The following is a 14,692-nucleotide window of genomic DNA, read 5'->3' as shown; positions in this document are numbered from 1 at the left end:
TTCGTTTGAACAATTAAAACTCCTATCCTCACCTCTAACTATTGGTGCTTTTACTCATTTAGAATCAAACATACGATGTTTCTGCAATAAATAGTTTATATATATTCAGTTTGAGACAAAGTTACGCCCTTTTCACTTTTATTTATTTCTATACCTAGAAATTTATTCTCTTTGCATTCTTTCACTTCAAATATCCGAGATAATTTTCCCACTATATCATTATACATTTGCAAATCTGAATAAATAACTATTAAGTCATCTACGTATATTCCAATATAAAAATACTTAGAATTCTCTATTCTAGTGAAAATACAATTATCCGAAGCTAGCTGTTTTAAACCAAGCTTTTCTAATTCCCGTTTAAGGCGTAAATGCCAATTTCGACCTGATTGGGGTAATCCATAAAGACTACGTTTTAACTTGCATACTTTATTTTCACCATACAAATGCTTAAAACCTGGGGGAATAGACATGTATACAGTTCCTTCCAAATTACTATAAATGAATAATCAATGAATTTTATTCTAATATTCATTTTAAGCCTTTATCACCTCTCCAAAGCACATGTTTACTAGCCTTTCACCATTTCTGTTTATCATTATCTCCAAGTTTGCACACCGCATTCTGTCTTCATTATTCACCGTCAATCATTATTTACTACTAACATAGTGAATAGTCTCAACTTAAAGTAATTGGGAAAGATGGTAACAAAAAATTAAGGCCTGATGTTATTTTGAATCCCTAAAAAATTCCCCGAAAAAGAATGAAAGGAATAAGTTATCAAGAACCAGGATCAATTTTAGATAAGCTTAAATCTAATGCAATTATAAATTCACTAATTCTTCTCTATTTGCTTGCTTTTTTTTTTATTTCATTATTATTAAACAACCAAAAATTGTGTATATACTGTTTCTATCTAGCAATGAATAATATTTTTATTTTAAATAGCAAAATTAATAAATTTGTACAAGAATAAAATAAAAGTTTCCGAAAAGCAGCGTATATCAATGTATACGCAAAGATGCTTTTTTTAGTTGAGGTTAGTGTCATTTGCAGTGATAAGTAGCCAAATCTTGTAGCTTTTCCGCGCAGCTTTCATCCGAAATGGTGGACAAGTCTGAATCTCTACAACGGATATAGTAACACAGAAATGCGGTAATGATCTTGTAGTGCTTCCCAGTATAGAAAACACTATCCGTAAAACTAAAAATTCTTCCACGTTTTTATTTATTTTACATCCGTCTTCGAAAAGCCGTCCCAATTTCAGTTTCACGAGTGCCAATGTCAATAAAACTCCGTTGCCTTGTAATTTTGAACCCAATTCAAAAGATAGGGGAACTCCGGAATAAAGTATTGGGAGAAATTTGCCATCGTGGAGGACTTTTTGTTGGAACTAACTCGCATTTGCGTTACACATGGGGAGGAAAACCTCCCACAATTAGACTGACGGCAAGGGGAATATAACCAATGATCCGTCTACACTGAGATTTACGTCAGTACTATGGTCTGTGTTAGCCTGGTGAGGAATTCGTATCGCTTTCACTCCCCCTTTTAAATTCACACCCTGTCCTTTAATCTATTTTTGTCTCAAGTATGCATTCGTTAAAAGTAAAGACATTTTTCCCTTCCCTGCCTAAGACCTGTTCTAATCCTTCCACTCGGCAACGACGTTATAAGTCTACATTATTAAACGGTCGGTAAGGGGGTTACGATACATCAAAGATATGTAATATCGCATTTGAAATTATATCAATCGGAAGAGGGTACATCAGAAATATGGAATAACTGCTAATCATTTATTCAAATGGACATTTATCAGTCGAATTCTTCTTCAACTCATGGTAATTTATAATTCTTCCAGTTTTAATCGTCAACTATTATTTTCATCACTATAGTCAATAATAGCAATTACAAATTACATTTTCCTACTCCCATTGCATAAATTAAAATGGAGCCCAGTTACAAACGGAGCGAAATTGGATTTAAAGCGCTAATGTCAAAAATCATCTACTGATCCTCAACTCATTATTTTTATCTTTACGACTGCCATTATTAGAAGAATTTGCGATGCTGTGAAAACTTATTGGAAATATTGGAAATGAATGGACTGCTGCACCCCGGAATGGATTTCGATGTTCGACTTTCCCTCCCTTCTATTCAGAACTCAAGGAAAAATAAGTTTCAATTTCTCCTTCCCTCTCAGTGTTTATTTATGAATCATCTTAACGGAGAAATAAATTTTTCCTTTCCTATCAACTTTCATCTGATGTTGTGGTTTCCAAAATGTCTTTTGGATTCAGATACGTATCCTTTCTGATATTTTTTTTCTCCTATCATTTGTGCTTTAACTCATAAAACATTTAATTCTTTAATTTTTATTGATTAATAAGAAAAAGCACTTATGTGAATAAACAAAAATAATAGATTATGATTTTAAAATTTTTTTTATACTTGATGTTTCAATTGAAACAATTATTTTTTATACATTGATCGTATTTACTGCTGAAACTGTTTTTTCTTGAGAAATTTTGATTTTCTGTGATTTGATTGTTTTGATTGGCATAGAAAATATTTGAAGAAATTGTTTTAATATTTATTGTTTTATGTGTTACAGTTTCTATGATTTATTGATTAGTAGAATTTGTATTTTTGTTTCACTATAGTGATTAGGTTTAAGATAAAAATGCAATTAAAATATTTAACAATATTTCTCTTCTAAATGTAACTACAATAATTATTGAAATTAGTTTTTAATATATGAATGCAATAACGGTGCGGCAGATTATATAAATTAAATCCAGAAATGTTAAAACTGATACAAAGAAATTTGGAAAAATGAAAAAATACTTGTTTTTAGAATTTGAATGGAAGAACAACCAGTCATTAAAGTCCACCGTTGGCAATTAGTTTATCTCAGTTCTTGTTCTCCTCTGACATTTCCAAAGTTTCTGGTTGCTGAGAGTTAATCCCAATCTAAAGATAAAGTTACCAAATTCAAATTTACAATGAATAGTATCCGGAAACACACAAAATATTTTCAAAATAGAGATAAAAACATTAAAAATTACAAATACCTGATTGTGAATATAAAACTATATAAAGTCAATACAAATAGTACTTTAAATATGATCCCAACAAATATTTTCGAAAAATTATATATGTCCAAAAAAAAAAAAATTTATATATAAATGAAAAGAAACGAAAGATAATTTGCAAATTACCCAAATTTGCACTTCAGATTAAAAATAAGGAAAATAGCTAGGTCAGTCAAATTTTAAAAACTGATTTACCATAATATCATACTAAATTTGAAAGCTTTGTTTTGGATTTCAATTGGTGATTGTGTTAAACTGACTGTAATGCAAAATCTGAGAAGACTGATCACCTTTTCTGATGATAAATGCAATTTGTCCTTGCACTTATTTCCTGAAATCCTGGTTAATGATTGCAATAAAAATACCAAGGAAGAAAATAAAAGCATAAAAAAATATAGAAAAGAGAAATAAAAGAAAAAATAAAAGAGAGAAGAGAAAAAATTGTCCCAGATGGAAAATTTAGGACATAAAATATTTTTTAAAAAATCGGATACTTTGCTTTTAAATTGATAAATATAAAAGGTAAAAGATAAATAAAGTGAAATAAAGACAATACTGAGGTCTTGGACTTCAGAATAGCAAACACCGTGTCATTTTTTTAAAAAATTTATTTCAAACAAGTAAGACAAGACTAAAGTCTAACTTATGATTGAAAATTTTTCTGTAAAACTGTTTTTTGCATTTCATGTTATATATTTTAACTTACACATTTTTAAAATGCTTAAAATTTTTTATCATCTTGATTGAAAAGCTTATTTAAAATGTGTTATTGTGAGAAATAATACTTGGTAAGTAACTTTGTTGTGATCTTCAAACGAAAGACTTGTTACTGAAAAAACTGTTAATTCATAAAAACAGTTAAAAATAAAAATCTAAGATTTGCTGATAACGCAACTACAGATTCTTAATTGTGTTAAATTTTTACCAAGAGTACAAATGGGTATTTTTCATTCATAATTCATATTACTTTTATATAATGCTAGCATTACAAGTTTTATTCTTTTTATTTTATTTGTGCTTCTATCTTGGAAAAGATTTTGCAAATAGATAATTTTTAAAATTTTTGGAATGTAGTTAAAAATTTTCGGGGAAGGGGAAGTAACATAAAAAAAAGCTTTAATTAATCTTTTTATGTCATTCCCTTTCTGAATATCCTTTTCTTATTTTATTATTCTTATCGAAACGCTTTCTCGCACTTTTGAATTCACATCCTCTCCTTAAATCTATTTTTGGCTCAAGTATGCATTCGTTAAAAGTAAAGACATTTTTCCCTTTTGCTCTTTGTGGGAATCGCGAGACCTATTTGAAAAACAAATTACAATAACAAAGATTTCCCTCTTTCCCAAAATTTAAACATTTTACGGATTTACCTTGTAAGATTTTCCCTAACATATAATCGAGGAGTACAACTTTTCGTGTACACTTTAATAGTTGCTGCCTGTCTAATAATAAATAAATAAATTTTGTACCCTCTCTCTCCATCTAAGACCTGTTTTAATCCTCCCACTCGGTAACGACGTTATAAGTCGACAGGATTAAACGGTCGGTACATCAAAGATATGTAATATCGTATTTGAAATTATATCAATCGGAAGAGGGAATAACTACAAATCATTTATTCAAATGGACATTTATCAGTCGAATTCTTCTTCAACTCATGGCAATTCATAATTCTTCCAGCTTTAATCGTCAACTATTATTTTCATCACTACAGTCAATAATAGCAATTGCAAATTACATCATCCAACTCCCAACAACATCTGATTGCATAAATTAAAATTTAGTCTAGTTACAAACGAAGCGAAATTGGATTTAAAGCGCTAATGTCAAAAATCATCTACTGATCCTCAACTCATTATTTTTATCTTTACGACTGCCATTATTAGAAGAATTTGCGATGCTGTGAAAACTTATTGGAAATATTGGAAATGAATGGACTGCTGCACCCCGGAATGGATTTCGATGTTCGACTTTCCCTGCCTCCGACTCAGAACTCAAAGAAAAATAAGTTTCAATTTCTCCTTCCCTCTCAGTGTTAATTTATGAATCATCTTAACGGAGAAATAAATTTTTCTTTTTCCTATCAACTTTCATCTGATGTTGTGGTTTTCAAAATGTCTTTTGAATTAATTCGAACTTTATTCAGATACGTATCCTTTGTGGTATTTTTTTTTCTCCAATCATTTATGCTTTAACTCATAAAACATTTAATTCTTTAATTTTTATTGATTAATAAGAAAAAGCACTCATGTAAATAAACAAAAATAATAGATCATGCTTTAAAAATTTTTTTATACTAGATGTTTAAATTGAAGCAATTATTTTTTATACATTGATCGTATTTACTGTTGAAACTTTTTTTTTCTTGAGAAATTTTGATTTTCATAAAATTGATTGCCTTGATTGGCATAAAATTTATTAATGGTAAGAAGAGAACAAAAAAAAATTGAAACAGAATGGAAGACATAAAGTGATAAATATCATGTAAAATATAGAAATAAAATGCAAGAACAAGCTCGAAACAAAATCTATAAAGCGAGTAGTGAATCAAATGAACTGATTCGTACGGGAAAATCTTCAAGAATGATTAAAAATTTTTCGTGACAAGAGTGCCAGATTACAAAATGTGAAAACAGAAGCGCAAATTAAGGTAAATGCGTAAATGGAGGGATTTTGTTTTATATCGCGTTCTTATTGCAGTACTGAAGCGGGTTTGATTTGTTAGTTAAAAAGAATTAACCCAAAAATGGATGCGCGCAAGGTTATATTAAAACACCTCATAATTAGTTTATAATTAATAAGGTTGATATTTAATTATACAATGATTTTGACAATTAACATATATTTTCGAAAAGAGAGAGAGAGGGAAGGAGAAAGAAACATTTGCACACGGATTTGCAAATGGTAAAAATATATAAATTAACAAATAAGTTTTTAGTAAATTTAATTACAATAACATATATGTAACACAATGATTTTATATAGAATTTAATTGCTTTAGTTAGGTATCCATTGTTTTTTTTAATCAAATTTTGTTAGAGTTCATCTGTTTGCTTTCAGGATAAATAAACATTATTACATATTCTTTTAATTCGATTTATTTGATCGAAAATAGTATTTAAATAAACATTTTTAGAAACATTAGAATTCCATGCAATTAGTTTAGTTACATCGAATTTTAAACAATTTCTTTTATCGTATAAACAAACCATTCAGGTATTTTGTTCTTTTATAATACTTAAATCCAAGAAAATAAAATTAATATTATCGTCATGATAATGAAACAAGATTAATTCTTCAGGGTAGATATTATTTTATTAAATTCTATAATTTCGAAAATTAACAATAATTAAATCATCAATAAATCTAAAAGCTAATTTAATATTAACTTTTTTCATAATAAGGAGATCAAGGAAATCAAAAGTCGAAATAAAATTAATTTTAATTTGTTTAATAAATTCTAAAATAGTCTGATTATTAGTGTTAATCGAAGAAAGACTTTCCTTAATAATATTATTAATAATTTTTATTTAAGTAGTGAGAGAAAATTGGTAACAGGTTTAATTAGGTAAGTATTAGACCCACAAGTGATTGTTCTGAATTTAATAGGAATTTCATAAAATTTTGGACAGATCATTAACTATGGAAATTGTATATTATTAGTTATTAATTTTTAACCTCTCGTTTAAAGCTAAAAAAAATTTAATGATAATATTATTGTTTATATAAATTACAAACCTAAAAATTTTTACTGTTATTTAACTCCGTATTTAAAAGTTCAACATAGAATTTTTTACAGAAGATTGCCTAGTTATTGTTATATTTGTCCTCGGGGGTAATTATAATATTTCCTTGTAATTGTTTTACTCATAGAACTGTATTGGAAAAATTTTTTGAATTGTTGCAGTTATTCAAATTTTCTTTATTTCTAAATAAAGCGTTTAAAATTATATTAAACAACCCATTTCTGTTTTGTTAACATACCTAATGGTGAAGAGAATTTTTTTGATATCTTTTAACAAAATTTATTGAGATCATTCAGAAAGTATTTTTGAATTTTATTAATTGAATTATACCCAAAATTAATATTAATTTGAAAATAATTTGGCGAAATCTAATCGCCAAAACGACTGTGTGAATAAGTATAACCATGTAACTGAAATATTTTTGTGGTAAGAAATAAAGATTTATAAAAAGATTATGTTTTCGATATAGTAGTGACAGTTAATTAATGAGTTTTACATTTGTATTGAAATAAGAAGTTACTTTGATTGTTTAAAAAGAATTAAATATTTATATCAACTACTTATAAAATGTAATAAAAATGAAGTAATTGGTTTAATTTAATTGAAATTCGATTAAGAATGAGTAAAAAGATACATTTAGAAAATCAAAGAAATTTCAAAAGCTAGGGAATATGTAATGCCCATTATGGCATCACACTGATAGTAACCGGTTATGAGTTGTATAACTACCTTGTGTCTGCATAATATAAACATAAAATAAACCACTTGTGCTAACGTTTCTTTGCCCTTTTTTTTTAAAAAAAAAAAGAGAAAGAAAAGAAGAAACCATCCTTTTAAGAGAAATATAGTCACAATTTTGAGTAAATCATAAAAAGCAAAAATATATTTATTTACCCCTATATCCAAAACAGTAGGACATGATGATATAGTAAATGCAATAAAACGCTCCGCACAGAACAACTGCGAGCCACATGAAGGCATACAAAATTATTAAAGCAATTTCAGCTTCCATATCCTAAAAAAAGAAAGAAAATGTTTTTATTTTGCTGTAATCTATTAAATGCTACTATTAAACTATACTGATTAAACCAGGCATGTGTATGTGATTAAACCAGGCTAATGTATACCCAAAAGGGAACTCCTTATAAAGTTAATAACTCGACTTATACAACTTTAATGTTTGACTCAAATAAACAAGTTAAAGATCATTGAATATTAAAATATTACCAAAATTTTATATTTCACTACATTAAATGAATATTAAGTGTAGTAAATCACCATAAGAGGATGAATTGGATGCAATCTATTTTCCATGCACATAAATTTTTTTTTCATTTGGATTCCTTAATTTGCGTTCATTTTGTTCAGTTTTCCATTTTTGTAGACCTTTTTGGTCTAGTAATATTTAGCACCTTCTTCAAAACGTTTTTAAAAGATTTCTTCCGTGTATTTCTTTTCCTTCAAATATCGAGCATTTCCTGCCGTTTTTAATTTAACTGAATTTTTCATCAGGTCATATTAAATCAATTTTTTAAATTTATTTTTAGTCTTATTAGGATCAAGTGCCAAAGAAACGCTTTTACTCTTTTTATCATTTGGTTTTGTAAAAAACAAATCACCTGATCTTCAACAAGGAAGTATATAAGGAAAGGAAAGTTAAAGCTTATTCGTGCAAACATTTGTGATAAGTATGACAATGGGGACATGCCCTTATACTTTTCGGCAGAGCAGCCAAGTCTCATATTTTGTGGCAGCAATTCAAAATAAACTTCTTTAGAGCCACTTTAAATAATTTTCTTAACCCCTGTATAATATCTCAAGAAAGTCTACAATTCCTATTTCTTTAAAATGTCCTATTTATATAATTTTATGTTTGTAATCTACCATGAATGTCCCCATTGCTTTTAGTGGTTATATTTTAATGTGAGGAAAATACTTTTTCCTTAAATTTAAACAATAAAGAAACATTTAAAAAAATTCCAGAAAATTGTTAATACTTTGTAAAATCCTAATCAAAGTTTCTCAATACTTCGTTACTCAATACCTTAACCTTATTAACCTTTTTGAAAACCAAGATATATTTTCTTCTTAGTTAATATGAATCAGATTCCATACTATTCCGATATATATATATATAGTAATAATATGTCGATTCAAAATGAATAAGTATCTTTTCTCTAATATTTTTGCTATAATTTTGATCAGTTTCTTATGACAATTAACAAATTACCAGCATTAATTAAGCATCATTGATAATATGACGATTTCTCACGGTTCCTCCAGACAAATAAATAGATTAACTCCATTACTTTTCTTTCTGGTACAAAACTTACTTCTTTTATTTCAATATGCATACTCTATTTAAATTAATTAAGCATCATTGGCATGAATAATAATGTGGCGATTTTTTACATTTCACCTAAGCAATAAATACAACATTCCCATTAATTTGGCCAATAAATACATAAATATTTTTTTCTATTCAATTACCATTGATTTGAAATGAATAGTTTTTAGAAAAATATTTTAAAAGAAGTATAAATTTTAAAAAATGCGTTGTATCCGTCAACTTTAAATGTATAAATTTGGTGACGTAGTATGTGGAGCTCTGTTAACCCGGAAGTGACGTCATCTATGCTTTGGTCGGTTATTGATCGAAGTCAAAGGGTGCTTATTTCTTCCTCAACGGAAGTGTAAACTTTTTTGTTGGTGGAAACATCTGAAAGGAAGTGCTTATTTGTCGGCTTGTCCTCGCAAATCTTAACCTCGTGTTGTTACTCCTCATCACCAAGCCCTAAGTATAAGTATTAATATTCATTTATACATTTTGATTTCAAACTCTTCTTTGAAGCTATAGATATTTTAACCTATGTTGGTCCTATAGTTATGCTTTTTTTTTTTTTTTTTTTTTTTTTTTTTTTTTTTTTTTTTTTNTTCAAATTTCTTTTTTTTAACTGAACACATTTAAGTCATGGATACCTTGAAAAGGAAGAGTGAATCTGAACTAAGTAAAATCTATTGAATAAGTCATTTAAAAATGAGATTATAACATGTATTTCATGATTGATTTTTAAAATGTATTTCTGAACTAAATAAATGTTTCTTTTTCCTTTGATAGAACGTTGCTGCGAAGAAAGTTAAGCCGTTGAAATCTGATGTTTCTGAAGTGAGTAATATTTTTATACAGTGCATGGTTAATAAAAAATTATTGGTTTATAATGTTATCTATATCTAACTATGTTTTTTAGAATCTTCAAAGATGATTGTAAACAAGAGGGAGCCTTTCACATTGGAATCGATGTATTTGTCGTGGTGGGAACCTGTAAAGGATCGATACAGTACCGCTCAAAAGTGTCAGTACACCTAGAAACTTATAAAAAAATGGCAAAATTCAAAGTGTCATAACTTCTTTAAAAATGATCAAAAATGCTTCTGCTTTAGCTCATTTTGAAGCTGAAAATCTCTACTTTTATGTACTTTAATTGTTTTTAATTAATATATTTTGCAACTATGTACAATTACACTCTAAACAATCATAGAAAATTGTATTAATTTTTTGTGAAGTTTGACGTGATGTACGGGCACAAAGGGGTTAGATATTGTTAATTTTTATTATACAGTGAAACCTGCCAAGTTGACCACCCTTGTAAGTTGGGCGCCTGCATAAGTTGACCTCAATTATCAAGAACGGAATTTTTCCTATACAATATAAAGAAGCAAAACCTTTGTAACTTGACCACCTGTCTATCTTGTATGTTGACCACTGAAATAAGTCAATTTTATCAAGGAGTATTATGAAATTCTATTCTAAGACCCTCATAAGTTGACCAGAAAAAAAAAATTCAGAAAATTTTCTGTCATTTAGGCAATGTATGTTAAAATTTCACTTGTTTGGTGAAATAGTGTAAAAAGCTAATCTAAACCCTTTTGTGAGTTGACCATCAGGGGAAACTGTAAGGGGTCAGCTTTTGATAATTTCTTTCATCCGTTCATTGAAAACAGGTGTGTTAGTTGAAAAGTTGCTATTCCAGTTGCAATAGTGAGCATTTGAATAAATGAATGCTCTGAAATATGCTTTGATCCCTTATTTATAGTCTTTGATCTTTAAGTGTAGTAAATAAATTTTAAAGTGTTCAAATAATTTTATTTTGTTAANTTTAACTTTTTTTTTGGAAAATATAATAATGAAATAAGAATCAACGTTTACAATTTATTATTTTGAAATTTATTTTTTCGTATTTTTCTCAGAAAAAATTTGAAAAAAAAAATATAATAATGAAAAAATATTTTACATCATATTTTGCTTTCTTCAAAATATCCTCTCCGCGCTTTTATAACTGCAGCACACACTCGGGGCATCCGATCAATCAGTTTTTTTAATGTTATCCTGTCTATTTTTCGCCACTGCTCTTGAAGGACTCTCCACATATGATATGACGAAGGTAGGAGGACGAACCTAAATAGTTCCTGTGCGGAATTCATTATAATTGCTGAAAAATCATTAAATTCTGAAAAAAAAACCTTTTTTTTATTTGACAATAACTTCGTCAAAAAATCTTTTGTTTTTTTTAAATGTTTTTTTTAAATGAAAGCTAAAAGTTCAAATTTTTTAATGGTATAATAAAAATTAACAATATCTAACCCCTTTGTGCCCGTACATCGCGTCAAACTTCACAAAAAATTAATACAATTTTCTATGAATGTTTAGAGTGTAATTGTACATAGTTGCAAAATATATTAATTAAAAACAATTCGAGTACATAAAAGTGGAGATTTTCAGCTTCAAAATGAGCTAAAGCAGAAGCATTTTTGATCATTTTTAAAGAAGTTATGACACTTTGAATTTTGCCATTTTTTTATAAGTTTCTAGGTGTACTGATACTTTTGAGCTGTACTGTAACTGTGCATATAAGAAAATACAAAAAGCATTGGAAAACCTTCTAACCAACTAGTGAAGGAGTGATTTTGAAACCTTGGTGGATAGAGTACATCATGGGAAGAGAGAAAGTTCCCGAAAGCAAAGTACCACGTGGATTTTTTCCTCCTGAGAAAGAGTTACATGATACGATTGATAATTTTTTCCAAATTTTCCTTTACACGTATTTATGATGAATTAAACCAAAATCCTGCTTTCAGGTAAATTAAAATTTCGCGTGAGCAATGGGGGGAAATGATCAAATAGCGGCTATCACGTTGGACAAGATGTTTCAATCCAGAGACCTTTTGAAAGTTTTTAAGATATTCCATGAGGGGCCTATAGAAGATGCGTTGCCCTCTTCTTTAGACAATAGTGTTGATAGCGAGTACCTTTTAAGAATATTTTCAAAAAATTGATTTGTGAAGATCTCATAGCAAAAGGGGTGATAGAACCTCAAACAATCGCAGAAGAATTATTAGGAAATCGAATTGAAACATTTAATTCTTTTGCTTTTTCATTAGATGAAATGGACGTAGCGGATAGCTTCGATTCTAACCTACGGGACAGCCAAGACTTTTTGTTGTTGAAACCTATTCATTTTCTAAAGAAAGATTTTTTTAATAACCTTCGCTTAGATTTAGTGCTGAGATAGGCTAGAGAATACATGTGACCTGAAAACACATTTGAATATTATGAGGACTTGGAATGGTTTGTAATTTTTGAAAAAATTTGCATTTCATTTTAGCAATATTTAAACAAATTGTTATGCAATAGATTTATATGTGTCTGTTTTATTTTCACATCTTTAGTTTACAAATATGCATAAATATCAAGGTGTGCATTTTTAAGTTAGCTTTTCCGCCCTACTCGAAGTTGCTTGAAAAGGTATTTTTTATATATCGATTCCAAAGTATATTCTATATATATTTTAGGGTATACTTTCGGAGTATTTTGATCAAGTTTATTTTTACACCCTTATTTGCTTAAAATTATAAAATAATTTGCTTAAAATAAATTATTAAAGCCACATGATTTAATGTTTTTATAGTATAATAGTAAACGGGGCTTCCATCACATATCCTTAACCTAGATACCGCTATCATTAAATAAATGGAATAGCTTGGATAAATAATAAAAGTTAATTTTTTCCTCGTTTTAATTTTCAAGGAAATATGTTTCGATCAAACAGATTTCCTTCTGAAAGTAGGAAAATTATTGAGTAGGTCCCTTGGAGCAATATCATTCTTATCCTCATTTGACGAAATATAGGAAAAATTGGTTTTCACAGTTTCTGTAAAAAATATGTCAGTCTTCTTGCCACGTTTCTTTCTTTCTTCTTTTTTTTTCAATCAAATAAGTTCGGAAATTGTGTATTTTTTATTGCATTTTCTATTATATCAGATGATTCTAAAATTGGCACGGCTTCGGAATCTTCTTACAAATTTCAATTTTTAGTATTTCCTGCTTAACAAAATAAAGCATTTTTCCTGATAACAAATTATACTACAATAATAACTTGGGGATCATGCAAAAGTAAAAAATTAGACAAAAGAGTTTAGAATATTATCCGGAAAAAAATCTACATGGAATCATAAAGAAAGAGTGAAAGATATAATGAAATAATTAGTGAATCACACGTGGTCAGATAATTAAAAATTTAATTTCACAACTAAGATGTTAGGACGACATTAAGACATCTTAAGACGCTTAAAAATTTTGGCTACGTAATCGACAGCTTTTTATGTTCGGTATCTTTATACTCTTTGTATTGGCATATTAAACATCAACACTATTTTGGATAATCTATGCTGAAGTCACAAGAAACAAAAAAAAAGTCAATCAATGATTTTTATTATTTTTTCGAAAAAATAGTATGCTTTGAAAATAATCAGCTGTTTTGCATTAAATAATTTTAAACAGCGGAATGTCTTTAATTTCTTAACAAGGTTTTATTTTTGGCTAGCAGACAATAATTCCTTAAAAAAAAACTTGACTATAATCTAAAAAGGAACTTTACTTAAAGAAAACCTGAAATAAAGTACTAAAGAAGTTGATTAGCATATTAACGAAGAAATAATAAACGTAGTGGAGTAAAGAATAAGATTTTTAAAATTGCTAAAATTTAATTAAATAGTTGGTAAAATTAATTGTGTATGAGAAAGGGGTAAATTGTTTTGCTAACTGCAACACTATTGTTTTTTAAAAAAAAGGAAAGAAAGAAAAGAAAAAAGAAGCTAATAAACTCCATTATACCAAATGGCGCAGAATAGGCCAGCATAACAATCAGTATTTGCGACTAGTAAAATCTTCATATATATTCCCACTTTGATTTTTGGATATTATTAAATTACTTTTTTATATTACTGAGACTCAGATTTTAATATTTCAGAAGGGCTATGCTCTGTCCATCCTAGGATGTTCCAGCCTGAAGGTGGGATAGAGGGTCATAACCTTGGCGAACAATGAGCATGGGTCGAGCTCAAATGATCGGAAAGTCGGGTCCCCAATCGTGGTTGCCGGGAGAAAAGTGTTGAACCAAGCAGACTCCTCAATTCTGCTTTTAGCATGTAAAATCTATGGCGGGCTTGTCATACTTTGAATCGAATTTTCTTGTTTAAAAATCGGAGTGATCAATTCAAAAAATATACTAATAATTTTTTTCAATCTTTCCTATTCACGAAAATGTAGGTCAATTTTTTTTATCTTTATTATTTTTTGTAATATTGCCTTTGAAACTCAAGTCACTTTCCACCTTTGAGTAAGAGAGGAAGGCAACTTCCACCCCCAAGAGATTGGGGGTGGAAGTTGGGGTCTAATTGATTGGGGTCTAATCTTCTCCGTAGGTAGTCTTGCTTTCTCCCTGTTCAACTCTTTTTGAAAATCTTTTTCTTTCTCTGTCCTTTTGAAGAACTGATATGGGGGCGTTTTAAGAA

At 28.5% G+C, this 14,692-nt stretch overlaps 1 long non-coding RNA gene across 1 annotated transcript; it reads left to right on the top strand.

The window, feature by feature from the left end:
• The first annotated feature begins 9,775 nt into the window (after positions 1-9,775).
• Positions 9,776-10,231, top strand: LOC122271734 (uncharacterized). The gene is made up of 3 exons (XR_006226566.2): positions 9,776-9,849; positions 9,960-10,007; positions 10,090-10,231. It is a non-coding gene; the product is annotated as an uncharacterized lncRNA (long non-coding RNA).
• Positions 10,232-14,692: the final 4,461 nt, after the last annotated feature.

The sequence above is a fragment of the Parasteatoda tepidariorum genome, chromosome 1 (genome assembly GCF_043381705.1).
Source record: "Parasteatoda tepidariorum isolate YZ-2023 chromosome 1, CAS_Ptep_4.0, whole genome shotgun sequence".
NCBI classification, from domain to species: Eukaryota; Metazoa; Arthropoda; class Arachnida; order Araneae; family Theridiidae; genus Parasteatoda; species Parasteatoda tepidariorum.
This window is presented reverse-complemented; position numbering and strand designations above follow the sequence as displayed.